General features: G+C 43.0%; 1 protein-coding gene across 3 annotated transcripts in view; it reads right to left on the bottom strand.

Moving 5' to 3' along the window:
• The window catches only part of IMMP2L (inner mitochondrial membrane peptidase subunit 2), a 1700471-nt gene that overhangs the window by 1015832 nt on the left and 664253 nt on the right, over positions 1–20386 (bottom strand). The window lies entirely within an intron of this gene.

Genomic DNA, 20386 nt, shown 5'->3' with positions numbered 1-20386 from the left:
CTCACAGCACGAGGAGGACCAACAGGAAGCTGTAATCGCAGACCTACCCAAATTCTAGACATTTTTAAAGTGGTGAAAAAGCTTTACAATAAATGTAAAATGTATCTTTACCTTAAACATTCCTAATATCTCTGATATACATAAAATATTTTACATCTTAAATTACAGTTTTTATAGTATCTCACATTTTAGTTTATGTGCATAACTCTATGACCTTCAAATAAATGTGCTATGTACATTTTTATGTTTACTTAGCACAGGACATATTTTGGCTCATAATTGATAAGGCTATAGATTAGTGTGCAGCCAAGCAAATTAGCCCCTTAATATTTACAAGTAACAATAACTTTTTTTTTTACTTGTTACAGTAATCGAGTAAATTGTGTCTCGTTACTTTACAGATCAGACGCTTTTCTGGAGCATTTTACGTAGTAAGATCACTTTTTAGGATTATTGAAGTAAAGAAATACGTATTAATAATAGATTCATTGGAAAAAGCCTAATGTAACAACGTCCACAGTACATTTCAAGACAACACAAAAAGACAAACGAAGAAAAATCTTTAACATTAACTTATTTAGCTCCAGAAAAACGTAAAAGCTGCAAATGTAATGCAATTTACTAAGATTGTTTTTTTGGGATCAGTACGAGATCCTGGTGGTCAGGAGACCAACGCAGCGAGCCCGACAGCCGGGAACCCAGCGGTGAGCGCAGCACGTCCCCTCGTGGGCTCACTACGCTCACCATGCTTCGGTCACCACAGGTTTCTATTCCCCTCCGGGTGGTGGCGTGGAACACCACCCAAGAAGGGTATCCAGCCGGCAGTCAGGACTCCGACCACCGGTATTTCAGTTGGTGTCGGGATTCCGGCGTCGGTATCCTGAAGGTGGGGACCCTGACAGGCGGTCAACTGAATGCCTCCCGTTTTTTTATATACCTTATTTGTTTAGAAATGGATCAAAATGACAACAGCAATTTTACCCGAACATCTACATTACAAACATTACTACTTTACATATTTTTAAAATATTGGAGTTGTGTTGGTTATATAAAAGAACCATTTTCAAAGAAGTGTAATTGCTAATAAAAAGCAGCAACACAGACAGATGATAATTGCAGACTATCTCTACACGCTACATTTTACCCCTGCAGAGGACATTTTTAAAATGAGTTATTGAGTTAACAGTAAGACCTAACAACAACCATTTATCTTCACAAGGCACCAGCCACAACATGAACTCATTGCCTTCTTAGCATTTTTGCCCATTCATATTACTTATACCTCTTTTATACTTCAGTAAGTACTGTAAGTTAGAACTGCTTGTGTCCATGATAAATAAATGTGTTCCTTATGGTTTGTTTAGTAATGAGTTTTAAACTTTATAATTAGTTTTGGGAACAGTTTCATAAATATAAACGCAGATCTTTGATCCAATGTAAGAAACTAAACTGTATGGAAACATTTTCACTTGGAAAGGGGCGAATGTCATGGGATTCTCACAGTACATATACATATTGTTTGTAAATGTATACTGTACAAATGTAACATATAAAATGGAAAAGTGTCATTAATTGTCTTGAAAAAAAAGAGCTAGTACAACAGTTTTTCATTAAGTATTTCTGCTCTGAGAAAGCCTGTTCCTTTTATATTTAATCACATTATCCTTTATTCAGCAAGTGTCAACATGTTCCACAGTTCTGTAAAATCAGGGAGTGAAAGTTGGATCTATAATAATAAAAAAGGGGTTCAGTAGTTAGGAGCAAGAAAGTACAAGGTAAAGGACATAGGAGAGAGGACACAAAAGTACACAAGTATTTATTGTACAGTGGACTGGGCACAGGTACTCCCAGAAGAAAAGTGTGCATCTTAAGGAATTCCGTAAGGTCTTATTGCTAGATAAATAGGTGGGAGTAGTGGATAGATAATGGCTGCAGGCAGGTTAGGACCCACTGACATGTGAATGGAGAATGGCAATAAGGGAGAGTGCCAGGAGCTGGTTACTGGCAGAGTCTGCGGCTGTGAAGATATGTAGAGACTAGTGAAGAGATATAGGGGGTCATTCCGAGTTGATCGCTAGCTGCTTTCGTTCGCTGTGCAGCGATCAGGCAAAAAAACTGCACTTCTGCCGATGCGTATGCAGCGCAATGCGCACGCGCATCGTACTATTACAACGAACGTTGTAGTTTCACACAAGGTCTAGCGAAGCTTTTCAGTTGCACTGCTGGCCGCAGAGTGATTGACAGGAAGAGGGCGTTTATGGGTGTCAACTGACCATTTACAGGGAGTGTTCTAAAAAATGCAGGCATGCCAGGAAAAATGCAGGCGTGGCTGGGCGAACGCAGGACGTGTTTGTGTCATCAAAACAGGAACTGAACAGTCTGAAGTGATCGCTAGCGTTGAGTAGGTCTGAAGCTACTCTTAAACTGCACAAAATAATTTTGTAGCCGCTCTGCGATCCTTTCGTTCGCACTTCTGCTAAGCTAAAATACACTCCCAGTGGGAGGCGGCATAGCGTTTGCACGGCTGCTAAAAACTGCTAGCGAGCGAACAACTCGGAATGACCCACATAGGGCCTAATTCAGACCTGATCGTAGCAGCAAATTTGTTAGCAGTTGGGCAAAACCATGTGCACTTCAGGGGGGGCAGATATAACATGTGTAGAGAGAGTTAGATTTGGGTGGGGTGTGTTCAAACTGAAATCTAAATTGCAGTGTAAAAATAAAGCAGTCAGTATCTACCCTGCACAGAAACAATATAACCCACCCAAATCTAACCCTCTCTGCACATGTTATATCTGCCCTCCACCCCACCCCCCTACAATGCACATGGTATTGCCCAACTGCTAACAAATTTGCTGCTACGATCAGGCCCGAATTAGGCCCATAGAGTAGCACAGCATTATGGAAGTACTTGTGTATTTTTTACAGTGTTTTTTAAATTATTAATAAGACAACTACTCTGGCAAACATGTATAAGATAGGCGCAGTAGTGCAGATTATAATAACCAAGATGCAAGATGATGGGTACCAGTATTAGTATTTTGGTAGATAAAAGCAGTTGTTATAAATATTTTAGGTGAATATGGCATGAATTTGTCAATGTGTTAATGTTTGGAGTAAAAGACAGAACAACATTAACTGATTTCTATATGGAAACATTATTCTGTGTATAACACAAACATGAAAATTTGCTTAAAAAATATTGGTTCTAGATTTGTTCTTTTTGCTTTAATGAATGTGTGTTGGAATTAAACACACTAATTCTTCTGCAAATCAAACTATGGGGGTAATTCAGATCTGATCGCTGGGCTGCGGTTTTTTCTGCCCTGCGATCATGTAGTCGCCGCCTACAGGGGGAGGGGGAAAGTGCTGTGCAAGTGTGCATTCGCTTCTGTTGCAGAGCTACACAAAAATCAGTTTGTGCAGTCTCTGTGCAACCCAGGACTTACTTATCCAGTGTGATAGAATGCTGCTGATCAGGGCTGGAGCTGACGTCAGACACCCTGCCTGAAAACACTTGAGCCCGCCTGCGTTTTTCCGGACACTCCCTGAAAATGGTCAGTTGCCACCCAAAAATGGCCTGTCAATCTCCTTGTGAATGCCCGTGCGAATGGATCCTTCGCACAATCCTGTCGCTGAATGGCGATCCCCATTGCAGCCGTGCAACGCGCTGGTGTAGTGCGGTGCACATGCATGCGCAGTTCGGATCTGATCGCCCGCTGTGTGAAAGCGCACAGCAGCGATCAGATCTGAATTACCCCCTTAGTGGAAAAGAAGTGCTCGAACAGAACATGGTAAAATTGTGCAATTCTTTTTGCATTTTTAATTTTGAAGAGTGCACATATGGTATTCCTAATGTGTTACTGTGCGATCTTCAACGGGAATAATGTATAGCATTAGAAGCAAATACAGTATTAACTGCCAAATATTTAAATCTGTATGAATTTCATATATTTTGGAGAACACAATTCTAACATTGTTGATTAATCACTGTGGCTCATACACTGGCATTAGAATTTATCAGCGAGACATGCACATCAATCACCAGTTATTTCAGCACCCTGGACAGAGCATTTCATTCTAGAGACTGTTGCAAACAAAAGAGTTGAATTATGACCTATTTCAACGCAGGTACAGTATACAGTAGGTCAGCAGAATGCACTCATGTATCTTCTACTTACATCCTTCTACAGTATTTCAAAACACATTACAAATACAAATGTGTTTTTATGATGTAAAAGCTAGCAATGTAGTACAGGTAAACAACATTATCAGTACACACTCTAACTGGGGAAAAACAAATGACTATCTCATAGAGACTTTCTTTCCATGATATGTATCCTTATCTGGAAGATACTGCTTTATCATCGGTACCTCTTGATTGAATAAAGTGAATGGTATATGACATCTCCACATGCTCAGTTCTTCTAATTTTGTTAAAGTTCTTATTGCATAAACACCTCTTTTAGTTGAATATATAATATATAAATAACATTATTAACTGAACACTCACATTGGATTAAATTTGCAAAACTGTGTAAACTATTTATTATTGCTTACTCACATACACATCTACTTAATGCTCTATCAACAAAGCTAATGTACCACTTTTCCAGTACAGCCTTAGTTTAGCTTACAGATCAGTCCGGATAAAAATAATTTTCTGTTTAGGGTAATTTTAATTATAGCATACAGTATGTCTTGCTCGTGTAAACAGGAATCCAACTCTAGATTCCAAAGGAAAATCAGTTAAGATTTGTAAACATTATTATGATAGAGGAAAACTCTCATAACTTTCAATGCAAAGCAAACACATGCTGTACAGTACAGAAAATAGTTTGACTGTCTTCCAACTCAATGGAACATACTGTACAGTGCATGCCTTAACAAATCTAACACATGTTTCAAAGGCATTTACTGGCTACAATATATCCAAACTCCCTTGGCATATCAATTCAATGGCTTCCGAGGGATGAGTTTAACACCTAACTCCCCTCTCTACACCTGTCCAGGTAGTGTTTAAAACAGAAAGCAGCCTGCTGTCATTTTAGCACAGAATGTAGATTGGATTTGCCCCTTCTCCTCCTACACAGACTTGTTTTTGTCTGTAAAATTTTCAGCAAGCTTTTACATGCTCCAGAACATCAAAATAGTCATAACAACTGTTTCCAGATTTAACAAAAAATTGCTATATATGAATGTTTATAATATATATTTATATAGGCTTGCCGTAACAATCCCTTTAATATGCGACACCTATGATTACACAGGTCCTGCGGCTGTCTAAGTTCAAGCCTACATTTCACCTACAGTAGTTTCAATCAGCCACAGAACCTGTGTAAATCATAAGTGTCCCAGATTAAAGGCTATAATAAAAAGTAATATGCCACTGCAGGAGTACTGCTTAACCATATTTATTTAGCATGTCAGTGTTTCGGGCACATCAAGTCCTTTATTATTCAAGGTATGCTTGATAAATGTGGCCAAAATTTTGCTGCTACGCTGACATGTAAAAAAGAAATATATTTACACCTAAGCACTACTCCTGAAATGCTGTGTATTCCCTATTTACTGTAAAGATGTATTTATACTGTATATACAGTATAGTTTCTGAAAAAGGATGTCCTCTACATTTTGGAACATAGCTGCAGGGATTTATATTCCTTCAGCCACAAGAGGCCTGGCATTGATGGTAAATGGGGTTGAGGCAACTACAAACTCTACAAATAGTTTTTATGGCCCTTGCTTTGCGCACAGGGATATTTTCATGCTGAAACAGCAAGAGTCTTACCCAAACTACTGCCACATTGTATAGCTTTCCACTTCAGGGAATGTGCTTCCACTGCTCCAGAGGTCAATTTCAGTATGCTTTACCCCCGATGCTCGGGACTGTGTATTGTAATCTTAGCGTGTGTGGCTGCTTTACCCTTGGAAACACAATTCATGAAGCTCCTCATAAACAGTTTTTGACTATGCATTTGTTAGCAATGGATGTGGCTGAAATGTTCAAACATTAATTTGAAGGGGTGTCCATATAGTTTTAACCATGTAGTATATATACTGTACTGTAGTTGTATCATTTAAACTATGATATAAACTGAAATATCACATTCATCCTTCTTGGTCCATACTTAGTTGATGTGATTTACAGTAAATGGGCAACATTTGTCCTTGCAAACTAATCGTGGTGGTTCAGGGAAGTTGGAGAGCACACACGTTTTTAATGTAATTAAGGACAAGACTCTGACTGGGCCACCCAAAGACAACTGTTTTCTTCATTTTAGCAGCTCGTGTGTTGCTCTTGCCGTGTGCATTGGATTGGTAGGTTGAAAGAAAACAACCTTTATTTGCAGGGAACAGAAGATTTTTGTCTAGGCTTTGTCTATAATAATTCATATTCCAATTTATGCTGACTACATTACCAAGTTTCTGACTCTAAAGAGTATCCCCATAACCCCCCCCCCCCCCCCCGGTCAGGAGAGCGGGTGTCCCCAAGCCGGATCTTTCTTGAGTGCTTTTGGGCCACGTAATATGTGAAATGCTGCCTCTGTCATAATATTGGTCCTATGACTCTCCTGTATGATTAATGCTATCAGTAAAAGATGTGCTCACACAGGCCACCAGCGACATCATGAAATATGTATGTTACACATATGGAACATCCTAAAAGCAATACAGCACCTATTGGAAACAGATTCAAACTAATAGTTCAGCTACCCTAACATCAGGTATGCGGAGGAGGAGGGAGGGGTAATGAGGTAATAATGACCAGTCTAGAATACAAATATCACTGGTTCAACCTGTCTATGAGAAAGGTTTGGTTAGACTGTAAAAGTTGTTATCCATAGACAAGTACGACAACAATATGGGGTTACACGTTCCAGCAGTCCCCATCTAGGGCAGATATACTAATCAAAAACATGAGGGGAAACTATCTATCATTGCACACGTACTATAATCCCTTCTCCCAAATATTCCGCTTCTGTTATCAGTAAATGCAGCTGGAAAAGTTAGGACTAAGGCTACACAGGGTAAACTGCCAAAATATATGGATTTTTATATATTCCTACAGAAGTTTAAATGAGTGGATTCCATTTTGTTGCTGGAGAAAATAGTGATAAAAGTGGCAATAAAACTCAAGGAAGGTCATAGTTATCATGTCCCACATTTTTAGTGTGATTAACATGTCATAACAACAATTGCAAAGCAAAAATGTATATTTTCACTTGTAATGGTCAATCTATATGTGCCGGGACAGAGCTTCTATGAAAGGCAGTGCGATCACTTATAATGATCAACATTTATATTTTCCAACACACAGGGCTGCCATCAGAAATTGTGGGGCCCGGGACTGACAAAATAGGCAGCTCCCCCCCCACCCCCCATAAATATAAAAATAAATAAAATCCTATGCACATGTGGAGCAACACCATATTAAGTCCCCACAGTAATGCCCCTGACGCCATATAATAAACCCAGTTATGCACCTGTCAGCATATTATGTCCCCACAGTTATGCCGCTGCCAGAATATTATGCCCCACACAGTAATGCCCCTGCTACCTTATTATGCCCCCCCCCCCCCATTAATGCCCTTGCCACCATGTTATGTCCACACAGTTATTAGTTATGCCAGAACCTGCTCGTTGTCCGGGGTTCTGCTTGTTGTTAGGGGATTCCTCCCTCCCTCCTGGCCCCCACTGCTGCTGTGCTGTCACATGCCTGCTTTTAACTATTGAAAACGCCCTCACAAAATGGCCGCCACCCTAGAGGCGACAATTATTAAAGATACCGGCACAGATCTTCTAAGAAAGCCAGCGCTATCACTTTGCTTCTGGGTCCAGACTAGACGAGAATAATGCACATGCACAGTTATGCGTCAGGATGGGCATGCGGGACCATAGGAAGTTGGCAACTGGGGCCAAGGTCTGAAATGCTTTGTATATCTGTGGAAAGTTAATCATCTTTAAATCCATAAACATTGGTTTAAGGTATAATTTCTCACTATTTATCATTAAGCTAAAGAAAATGGTTTTCACTGAACTGGTACCAAAGTTTTTTTCCCAGCTAGATCTCTAGTGTAATTATAAGATCTAATATATTTCACTCAGTAGTTGGGGTCTTACCTCATGGTCTAAGAAGAAACTCTGGCATTGGATCTGATATTCCTGTGAGTGCAATACTGTTAATATTTGACATTTTCCATAGCTACAGATGTCTCCTCATACACTGTGGCTTCAGCTGCACCAAACAGCCCCTTCTTGACACGCCAGATGCATTTGCAACTCAGTTGCGTCAAGCATCTATTTTGGTCAAAATATGCATCTTGTTCACACAAATAAAACAGCTGGAAAGAAACAAAACTACTTTGCAAGATTGCACTCTTAACTATGTTAAGTATGTTGTGCTTTGATAAAGCAGGCAATCAATTTAATGCAGTAACATCTATTTCTAAACTTAAAAATCAGACCCACACTTTTTGTTTGCAGAAGTGTGCTTATTTGTCTCACTTTAGTAAATACCACTTCATATATTTAAACATGCTAAATACACCTAGGGGTAAATTTACTAAAGATTCTAAAAATGAAAACTGGTGTGTTGCCCATGGCTACCAATCAGATTCTGTCTATCATTTCTCTATTGCAACCTAGAAAATGATAGAATCTGATTGGTTGCTATTGGCAACATCATCACTTGTCAATTTTAGAAGCTTTAGTAAATATGCCCCCTAAAGTATTTTGTCAAGCAGACTTTTTCCCATTGATAAATCAGTCCTGAAATTTATACTTAAACTCCACCTTTTAAAGATGTCTACTACTTAAAGCTGAGCCTTGCAGAATGTCTGTCCCTCAGGCTAAATGTTACAAGCCAGACCCCTGCCTGTAAAGGGGGGTACACACGGAGCTATGTTCAGCTAATTTCGAAGCAATCTGACTACATTACTTAGAAATTAGCTGAACATCGCTCCGTGTGTAGGGGTGCCAGCAACAGCGATGCGCGGTACCGCGAGTCGCTATCGCCGTTGCTAGATTGAGCCTGCAGGTCGCTCATTTCACCGCAGGGTGAAGTGAGCGGCCCCCTGTGTCCGTCCCCCTCGCTCAGCACACATCGCGCTGTGCTGAACGAGGGAGAGATTTGTGCTGAGCGGTCTGTGCTAGACCGCTCAGCACACATCTCTGGGGAAATCTCCCCGTCAGTACGGCCCTTAACATGCTGCTAATAAAGTGAGGCTAGTGTTCAGGGTTTGATCTGCAATATTCAAGACAAAAACATGCATTTTCTGGTCGCAAGAACATATTTTCTGTTTATCTCTGTAGTACTGTACCTTTTGGGAAGAAATTGGCAACTTTTTTTTCCATAAACCTCTTTATTGCTAATATTCTACCCATACTATAAAGGCCCCCTTTTTTAAATCCCTTGCACATTGTTCACATGTATATTATCCTCCAACACAATCCCTGATTTCTGCAGCTTCAGAAACACAGTTGGCCTCCCAGTGGCCACACTAATAGATGCCATCCATCAACTAAGTTTACCTGTTTCCTCATCCACACAGTGACTGTAGTTTCACACTTCTTCCACATCTGTACAATACAGAAAGTGATGTTTAAGCACTTTGTAGTTGTGCACTCTTCCCAAGATTTGTACCTTCATAGCAGATCTGTGACTTCAATTTCATATTTGCCCCTCCCCCCTTCCCTGCAAAGTCTATTAACTCTTATTTTTATTATTATTATTATTCAACACACGGCCCTGCAGAAGGATAGCCACATGTTGAATGCTTCTGCTCTAACTGGTTGTAGGGCAGAGGGGATATTTCTATAATACATTTAAATTCTTCATTTCAGTTTGCAATTACCAGTGGTACAAAAACTTGTGTCATTTCTGTTTCCCTTATTACCAATTTGTGGACAACTTTAAGAATACTGGATGTATTAAATATCATATGGTACACAATCCTCTGGATCAGCAACAAACACTTAAATCTATTACAAATTCAGACTATGCAGCAACAAACTGTGAAAACTGTGCTGGGGTTTGAGCACTTTTTCAGGACGTCATATATACAGTATTTTACACATTAGCAGATATTTGAGCTCAAACCTCATTGTGCTGTTGTTAGGGTCTCCTGCCCTGTGCTGCCACGTCGTCATGGCAACCGGGAGACAAGTGCTAGCGGAGTAACCTGAGCGCAGCTAATACTCCGGTTCGGGTCTTTTGCTGTGCAGTGGTTACAGGCTCTGTGCACGGCAGGGGATCCGGTGCTGGTTTTTGTGCTCACAGTCTGTGAGGTCTGAGTGGGGCGTGGACAGCACCTGCTATATAAGGCCTCTTCTCAGGTTAAGCAGATGCTGCTGAATCTTTGTTGGTTAGTCAGTTCCTGAAAGTTAGCCAGTACTGTGTAGCTTTGTATTTGCTGTTGCTTACTGCAAATAGGCCTGGGGATTTGGTACTACACTCTGCCAATCCAGACCTAGCAGTAAGACTGGAGTCAGTCGTTTAACTTGCTGGGGTTCTTTTGCTACTCTGTGAACTTAGCAAGTTTGCGGCTGTATTTTCAGACTTGCCTGCCTAAATCCTGTCTCACTGTGCAAGGTGTTCAGGTGTCAGTTTAGTGGCAGTAAGCTGAACCTGTGCACTGCAAGTGAGGATTAGGATTGTGGAGACTCTCCTTGTGTCTATCATTCCATCTCTGACCAAGGAGTTTACTGCCACACCCGTTGGTAACCCTTTAGGGTTTTGCTGTTGCCCTTAGCAACAGCATTTCGGATTATCTACGTATTAAAACACAACATCTTGCTTTTTCCATCTGAGCATTACTAATACTAGGGAGACACCCAGTTTCTTAGCCTCTGGGCTTCTCTGTTCACTTTGTGTTTATTTTGTTACCCTATCACCTTCTGTGTACGTAATGTCATATTCCCCAGTCTGTCTGTGAGTTAATTTGTTTTGCATCACTATCCGTTCAGACACCAGTACATTCCTGCAGGCACTGGTGTGCATAACAGTTCGGACACCAGTACATTCCTGCAGGCACTGGTGTGCATAACAGTTCAGACACCAGTACATTCCTGCAGGCACTGGTGTGCATAACATATTCAGCAGCCTAATACTCCTGTTGAAATTTTGTGGGAATATGGAGCATACCCCTCAAAATACGTTGCAACAGGTGGTCGATCAGGTGCAGGTCCTGACTCGACAATTTAATGATTTGTCCATTAAAATGCACACCTCCCAGGCCGCTGGCGGAGCTCCCGCAGCAGCAGCACCTTCAGGGGTTAAGGAGCCGAAAGTAAATCTCCCGCATCGTTTTTCTGGAGATCGCTCGCAGTTCTTTTGTTTCAAGGAGAGCTGCAAGCTATACTTCCGGCTTAGGCCTCAGTCTTCTGGGTCGGAGATTCAGCGGGTGGGCATAGTGATTTCCTTGCTACAAGGAGACCCACAGGTCTGGGCATATGGGTTGCAGCCTGACTGTCCGTCGCTTAAAAGTGTTGATGCTTTTTTTACGGCACTGGGCATGTTGTATGATGACCCTGACAAGACGGCCTCAGCCGAGGCTCAGATTTCGATCCTTAAGCAAGGGCGAAGGCCAGTTGAGGTTTACTGTACGGAGTTTCGGAGGTTGGCCCATGATACCCAGTGGAATGACCCAGGCCTGAGACACCAGTACCGAAGAGGTCTTTCTAACCAGATAAAAGACCAACTGGTACAATATCCCTTGCCTGATAGCTTGGATCAGCTCATGCAGTTATCCATCCGGGTGGATAGACGGCTGAGAGAGCGTAGGCTTGAAAGGGAGACCGAGGTTTCCTTCTTTCCCAAGGGAACCTCAGACTCTGAGGAATTTTCCGAGGAGCCTATGCAGATTGGGGCTACCCGCCTCTCCTCGCGTGAGAAGACGCGGAGGAGACAGCAGGGGTTGTGTTTGTACTGTGGGAATAAAGGTCATGTGGTAGTATCATGCCCAGAAAAGCCAGAAAACTTCAGGGCCTGAGGGTGATGGGAAATATCCTGTCAGGCCAGAAGTCAGAATTTCCCAAGAAGACTTTTATCATTCCGGTGACCTTGAAGATCCTCGGTCAAACTGTCAAGACTGAGGCCTTTGTGGACAGTGGGGACGACGGGGTTTTTATGGACCGCCAATTCGCCCTGAAACACTCTGTTCCCTTAGTACCCTTGGCATCGGAAATTGAGATTTGTGGGTTAAACGGGGAACCATTATCCCAAGGTAAAATTACCTCTTGCACTAGCCAGATTTCTTTGTTTATTGGAGCCACACACTCTGAAAAACTGTCCTTTTATGTGATTGTCTGTACTTTTGCCCCATTGGTGTTGGGGTTACCCTGGTTAAGGGCCCACAATCCTCAATTTGACTGGGTCTCTGGGGAGATTCTTAGTTGGGGTACTGATTGTTTCAGGAGTTGCTTGAGCCTTCCAGTCAGGCTCTCGCAGCTAAGTTTGCCAGGATTGCCAGGGTGTTATGCAGATTTTGCGGACGTGTTCTCCAAAAAAGTTGCAGAGGTACTACCTTCCCATCGCCCCTATGACTGTGCCATTGATTTGTTGCCAAATGCTAAGCTTCCTAAGAGCAGGTTGTACTCCCTGTCACGTCCTGAGACTCAGGCTATGGCAGAGTACATTCAGGAGAACTTGGCTAAGGGATTTATCAGACCTTCACAGTCTCCAGTTGGGTCGGGGTTCTTCTTCGTGGGTAAAAAGGACGGTTCGTTGCGACCCTGCATCGACTTCAGGGAATTGAACCGTATCACGATTAAAAACTCATACCCACTGCCTCTCATTTCGGTCTTGTTTGACCAGCTTCGTACTGCCACCATTTTTTCTAAGATTGACCTACGCGGTGCGTACAATCTAATCCGAATAAGAGAGGGGGATGAATGGAAGACTGCCTTTAATACCCACTCAGGGCATTATGAATATTTGGTGATGCCTTTTGGGCTCTGTAATGCCCCGGCAGTCTTCCAGGATTTCATGAATGATGTACTCAGGGAATATTTGGATAGATTCTTAGTTGTATACTTAGATGACATCCTAATCTTCTCCCATTCCCTGGAGGAACATCTGAAGCATGTACGCTTAGTCCTCCAGAAACTCAGAGACCACCGGCTTGGGGCGAAGCTGGAGAAGTGCGAATTTGAAGTTCAGCAAATCGCATTTCTAGGATATATTATCTCCCCAGAAGGTTTCCAAATGGAGGGTTCCAAGGTACAGGCAGTCCTGGATTGGGTGCAGCCCACTAGTTTGAAGGCGCTTCAGCGTTTCCTGGGCTTTGCGAATTTTTATAGACGATTTATCGCTGGATTTTCGTCTATAGTGGCGCCCTTGGTGGCACTCACTAAGAAAGGGGCGGATGTTGTTCACTGGTCTTGTGAGGCTAAAGCGGCTTTTGCCCGTCTCAAAAGGGCATTTGTATCGGCCAAGGTGCTGCGACACCCAGATCCAGAGCGTCCTTTTGTGGTGGAGGTGGATGCCTCTGAGATGGGTATTGGGGCAGTGCTCTCTCAGATGGGAGTGTCTGATAATCGCCTTCATCCCTGTGCTTACTTTTCCCGGAAATTTTCGCCTGCCGAGATGAATTATGACGTGGGTAACCGGGAATTGTTGGCTATTAAGGATGCACTCGAGGAGTGGAGACACTGGCTTGAGGGGGCTAAGTTTGTGGTCTCAATTCTCACCGACCATAAGAATCTGGCATAATTAGAGTCAGCGAAGCGTCTCAATGCCAGGCAGGCACAATGGGCTTTGTTTTTTGCTCGCTTTAATTTTTTGATAACATATCGCCCTGGGTCAAAAAACATCAAGGCTGATGCGCTCTCGCTGAGTTTTGCTCCAATCCAGGAGACCACCGAGGAGCCGTTGCCCATTGTGTCCCCATCATGTATTAAAGTGGGCATTACCCAGGACCTCTTATCATTAGTCCTTAGAGCACAGGAGCAGGCTCCTCCAGGCCTTCCGGTAGGTCTTTTGTTTGTGCCTCCTAGGTTAAGACAGCGAGTGTTCCTGGAATTCCATGCCAAGAAGTCGGCAGGTCACCCGGGTATTGCCAGAACTCGGGAGTTGCTATCTAGGGCGGTGTGGTGGCCCTCGGTGGCTAAGGATGTGGATCAGTGGGTTCGGGCATGTGACATCTGTGCCCGAAATAAGACTCCTAGAGGGGTTCCTGTTGGCCCATTACATCCACTCTCTATCCCATCTAAGCCATGGACCCACATATCAATGGATTTTGTGGTGGACTTGCCCAAATCCTCGGGGATGACAGCCATCTGGGTTGTCGTTGACAGGTTTTCGAAGATGGCGCACTTCGTTCCACTGGTTGGGCTGCCATCGGCCAGACGCCTGTCTGAATTATTTATGCTGCATGTTGTGCGTCTCCACGGGTTGCCACTTGATGTGGTCTCTGACCGCGGATCCCAGTTTGAAGCCAAATTCTGGAGGGCATTTTGTTCCGATCTCCAGATTTCTGTCAGCTTGTCGTCAGGCTACCATCCGCAGTCTAATGGGCAGACTGAAAGGGTGAACCAGTCCTTGGAGCAGTTCCTCAGGTGTTATGTCTCCAAGTGTCAGACTGACTGGGTTGCTCATCTGTCCATGGCGGAGTTTGCCTATAACAACGCGGCTCACTCTGCTACAGGGATCTCTCCCTTCCTTTGTGTGTATGGGCATCATCCTAAGGCCAATTCTTTTGACCCCCTGGACTCCACGCCTGGTGGTTCCTCTGTGGTTTCGGTCCTTAGAGGTATTTGGAGGAAAGTGAAGAAAGCCCTTGTGTCTGTGTCATTAGTGACCAAAAGGGTTTTTGATAAGCGGAAAAGACCCTGCAGCTTCAAATTAGGAGACTTCGTCTGGTTGTCTACCAAGAATTTGAAGTTGAGACAGCCATCTCATAAGTTAGGCCCCCGGTTCATCGGCCCCTATAAGATCACCAGGGTTATCAATCCGGTGGCATTTCAGTTAGATCTGCCCCGTTCTTTGGGTATCAATAAAACATTTCATTGTTCCCTTTTAAAACGGGCGATTAGTAATCCTTCTTCCAGTGGAAGACCTTCCCCTCTTCTGATACGTGGCCAGAGGGAGTTTGTTGTTGAAAGGATTCTTGACTCCAAGATGGTTCGGGGTCGGCTGTCATTTTTGGTGCACTGGAAGGGGTATGGCCCGGAGGAGCGGTCGTGGGTGTGCAGTTGTGATCTTCATGCCCCCAGACTGATACGCTCTTTCTTCTCGCAGTTCCCCGATAAACCCGGTGGTAGGGGTTCTTTGACCCCTCGTCAGAGGGGGGGTACTGTTAGGGTCTCCTGCCCTGTGCTGCCACGTCGTCATGGCAACCGGGAGACAAGTGCTAGCGGAGTAACCTGAGCGCAGCTGATACTCCGGTTCGGGTCTTTTGCTGTGCAGTGGTTACAGGCTCTGTGCACGGCAGGGGATCCGGTGCTGGTTTTTGTGCTCACAGTCTGTGAGGTCTGAGTGGGGCGTGGACAGCACCTGCTATATAAGGCCTCTTCTCAGGTTAAGCAGATGCTGCTGAATCTTTGTTGGTTAGTCAGTTCCTGAAAGTTAGCCAGTACTGTGTAGCTTTGTATTTGTTGTTGCTTACTGCAAATAGGCCTGGGGATTGGTACTACACTCTGCCAATCCAGACCTAGCAGTAAGACTGGAGTCAGTCGTTTAACTTGCTGGGGTTCTTTTGCTACTCTGTGAACTTAGCAAGTTTGCGGCTGTATTTTCAGACTTGCCTGCCTAAATCCTGTCTCACTGTGCAAGGTGTTCAGGTGTCAGTTTAGTGGCAGTAAGCTGAACCTGTGCACTGCAAGTGAGGATTAGGATTGTGGAGACTCTCCTTGTGTCTATCATTCCATCTCTGACCAAGGAGTTTACTGCCACACCCGTTGGTAACCCTTTAGGGTTTTGCTGTTGCCCTTAGCAACAGCATTTCGGGTTCTCTACGTATTAAAACACAACATCTTGCTTTTTCCATCTGAGCATTACTAATACTAGGGAGACACCCAGTTTCTTAGCCTCTGGGCTTCTCTGTTCACTTTGTGTTTATTTTGTTACCCTATCACCTTCTGTGTACGTAATGTCATATTCCCCAGTCTGTCTGTGAGTTCATTTGTTTTGCATCTCTATCCGTTCAGACACCAGTACATTCCTGCAGGCACTGGTGTGCATAACAGTTCGGACACCAGTACATTCCTGCAGGCACTGGTGTGCATAACAGTTCAGACACCAGTACATTCCTGCAGGCACTGGTGTGCATAACAGCTGTGGACAGCATGGTGCCGAATTAATTTGTTTGCTGCCTCAAAACACTGAGGCCTCCATTTTGATTCCCATCACACCCTGCATATGTGGAGTCTGTATGTTCTTTGTGTGTCTGCATGGGTTTCCACCAGGTGCACTGGTTTATTCGCACATACTAGTAGGTTAACTGGCTTCAAACTATGGGGTTTTCCATGCAGGGAAAAGCTCCTAGGTTTCACTGCAGAAGCTATTCAATAAAACTGCCTTTTATCTGTGCAGCAAACCATGGGTTTTGCAGTCCATTTGTGTCTTTCATTCTTTGAAACTACTAGAAAACACTGCACGGAACCCAAAAGTGCCTATAAAATAGAACATATAAAACAATTTGTATAAAATGATATCATGATTTTGAATACAAATGTCTTATGCTGGGTACACACTAAGTGATATATTTGCATTTTGATTGAATGGCCGTTACATTGCGAGTGGGTCTGTGGGTGGGTATAAACGATATATCTGTGAACAACATCATTCACAGACATATCGTGTTGAGGATGCAGCACAGCATATGGGCAATATATCTGCAGATATACCGGTGCATCTGGCTGTGTGTACAGGCTGTCCGCTGACGACCTGAACACTTGCTGCAGGGACCACCAACATAGCTGGGCGGGCAAATTCATATGTGACATCAGGATGACATATTGAGCAGCCAATTGGTAAGTGTGCATACTTACTTGAATTGGCCGCTCTGTTGGTGCAACATTGGGTCCACCGAAATGTCATCCTAGTGTGTACCCATCTTAAAGCTGGGTATACGCTTCTCCAATCCTTGGGAGATCCAACTACTGACAAACCAGTTTGTCCGACATTGGACAAGTGTGTACCCTCCGCCCACCAACCCCTAACCCGACCCTGGTAGTCTGTTGGGTCTCTTGGTCATTAAACATGCTTAAAAACTTGAGGACCCAACCACTGACCAGCCAACTGATATACAAGTGTGTAGGCTGCCTTAGGCTAGACTTGTCATCTGCAAACTAACCCCAACAGACAGTTAGATGTGAGATGATCTAATATTCTTGAGAATACCATGTCATTAATATCAAAAGGGAACAAGTGGCATCACTGAAGCCTAGGTATTAGATAATTAGCTACCTTTCATTGAATACTTTTAGGTAACAATATGTGGTTTTAAAAGTTCAGTGGTTTACAAAACACTAAGGAAACAATACTGAACAAGATCTGAGATTTACTGTACAGAAACAGACAAAGCACTGAAAGAAGTATCTGTTTACCTTTCATTGAAACAATTATCCAGCTAATGTAAGTGACTCATAAGAAGCAAAATGACAGATCCGTGTACAGATGCATTGAATGGACATAAAGAAATATTGGCATGGTGCCATCCCCGCAGCTTCAGCAGAGCGTATTACCAAAAGCTTCATTTTGAATTTATGCAGGTGAATGTAAAAAATATTTCATACATTACCCAAAGGCACAGCAATATGAAAAATTGCTTTCTTCTAATAGTGAAAACTTTAAGCTAGGATATTTATACTTCCATTCACATGAATATTTAATAAATGTGACGGTTTTGAGAACATTGCCACCAGAGCAGTCTGCTACAAACAGTAAATAACTGTACTAAATGTATGTTAGCCATCTACATCACAGGATTTTACCATAGATATGATTGTTTATTAAGTGCCTCGTTTTCTACTTTTCTTCCAATCTCTGAACATTCTTGTCATGTTTTAGAAAATTAATAGCAAGCAGAACTGTGAAGCAATTTGTTTTTTTCAGTCCTATTCAGTCTGCAAAGGAGTAGGTAAAGGAGTATGTAAAGGAGTATTTTTGAATGCTTAGGGAGAGGGAAAACATAAAAAAAGTATTTTGTTCTAGAACAAAAAGGAGGCTGTGTCTACAAATGTCTCATAATTTAGCCGGTTAGCTAGCTTATTTTGCCATAATACTTTAAATATCAGAAATGTATACTGTGCATGGATCACTGAGATAAAATGCATTCCATAGCACTGTAAGCACAGCATGGTGCAACTAGGAATAAAGATCATCTCTACTGAAAGGCAACCACAGTGTAGTATTCAGCAATTGCTAGAAGGATCATGCCATCAAGCAACCAGTACTGTCAATTCTGAATACATAGATCATTACAATTTAAAATTAGGCAACACAGAGTGCATATATCCTCAGATGTTCTATGTGGAATCCCCTTATAATTTTTATTTTGTCCAGAAACTACATCTACCCATGACCACACTGTAGAACATGAGTAACCTACTTGGTCATTATCTCATCTCTGTTTAAAAACTATACTTTCTGTGTAATCAGGGCTGTTTCTAGACGATTTGGTTTCCAGTATGAACACAAATAAATCTGAACAACCCCCCCCCCCCCCTCACTGAAATGGTCATGGTCTTGCAGGAAAAATACTACCTTACACCATATTATTCCCCAAACAGTAATGCCCCTAGCACCATATTATGCCCCACATAGTAATGCCCCGAAGCACCATATTATGAACCACACAGTAATGCCCTTTGCACCTTATTAATTTATGTCCCACATAGTAATGCCCCTTGCACCTTATTAAGCTCCACACAGTTATGCCTCTTGCACCATATTAAGACCCACACAGTAATGCCCTTTGCACCTTATGTCCCACACAGTGATGCCCTTCACACCTTACTTATTATGTTCCACACAGTAATGCCCCTAGCACCATGTCTCACTTAGTTTGGCACTGTACCTGCTTGTTGTCAATGGATTGTTTAATGCTGCTGGCCTGCTCCCTCCACTGCCATTTTCTTCCTCCTCCCTCCGGGCTCTTAAATGTCTCTCTAAAAATAGCCATTTTAGGAGGGACATTTCCACCGTATTCTATGTGTCCGGCCAATCGCATAAAACACTGCAGCAGTTTGCACACAATGACCGCAGGCCAGCTACCTGTGAGACTGCATGAAACAGCACTGTGTGTAACGCTAAATATATAAATACAGTGAGCAATGGCAGCAGCACCCTCACTCATCTATAGTTTAGAGGCATTTGAATGGATAGATGATGTAGTCATGCCAACAGGATGTGGTGATATCACCCAGCCAACTGGATGTCCATTTACTTTTGTATTTTCCAAGCAGTAAAATCTACATAATTCAATAAAACCTCAACCCATTTACAGTCTGTAAAAGCATATTTCACCTTTTCCAAATATAATACATGAACCCCATCAATTGCCATTAATCCTACTGGACAACAACTGGGGGGGGGGGGGGGGGGGGGGGGAACAACCCAACATGAACAAAAATAAGTTTCTGTCCTAACTAAGAAAGCCTAAAATTTTAATGAAATCCTAAATTAAAGCGAATTACTTATAACTCACTAGAACCAAAAGGGAAAATAAATATGTATGAATAACTGATTAGAAGAGTCAAATGCAAAAGGACAGTGGTCACACTTTGTAGTATCTCTGTAGTCGTCTGCTGGAATCCAGTTCAGTTTCATTTGTATAAATGTCAATAGGGTGAATTTACTAAGCTACAGTTTGAAAACCAACACACAATAGGTACAGATTCAGATCTTACCACCTCCCTTTTCTAAAAGCCCAACCTAATCAGCATTGTTCCTGATCCACCAGAAAATGTCTATATACCCCTCCTCCAATCCCCACATCTGGGGATCAGGCACTGGGTATATATCACTGCTCACCTTGTGGTACACCTGACCTGTGGGTGTGGCACTCCGGAAAATGGTGGGCGTGCCCCTTTAAGGTTTACATACTGGTTCACAGCAGAAAGGGGAAGCACTGGCACAGCAGGAGTTAAGTGTAGTCCCTGGCCCGATTACATGGTCTGGATACTGATGGCTGATTATACAAGGCCGTTTAGGGCCAGAGGAGCATTGTGGGAAAAAGGAGGAGTTGAATGGAAGTGATTGGAGGTGCTGGACGCATGCTGGAGCAGAGTGGGAGCTGAAAACGGATGCCAACCGCAGGGTCACGCTGGGTAGTGAGAGCAGCGATTGAAGAGTAGAAGCAGTGGGGTGCTACCAGGAAGCCGAGAGCTAGGTGAGCGAGTGTGAGATGTCGCAATCAGAGACCGGACACCGCCAAGCACA

The sequence above is a fragment of the Pseudophryne corroboree genome, chromosome 6, assembly GCF_028390025.1.
Source record: "Pseudophryne corroboree isolate aPseCor3 chromosome 6, aPseCor3.hap2, whole genome shotgun sequence".
NCBI lineage: Eukaryota > Metazoa > Chordata > Amphibia > Anura > Myobatrachidae > Pseudophryne > Pseudophryne corroboree.
The sequence above is the reverse complement of the archived record's forward strand: the minus strand, read 5'-3'. Positions and strand labels throughout refer to the sequence as shown.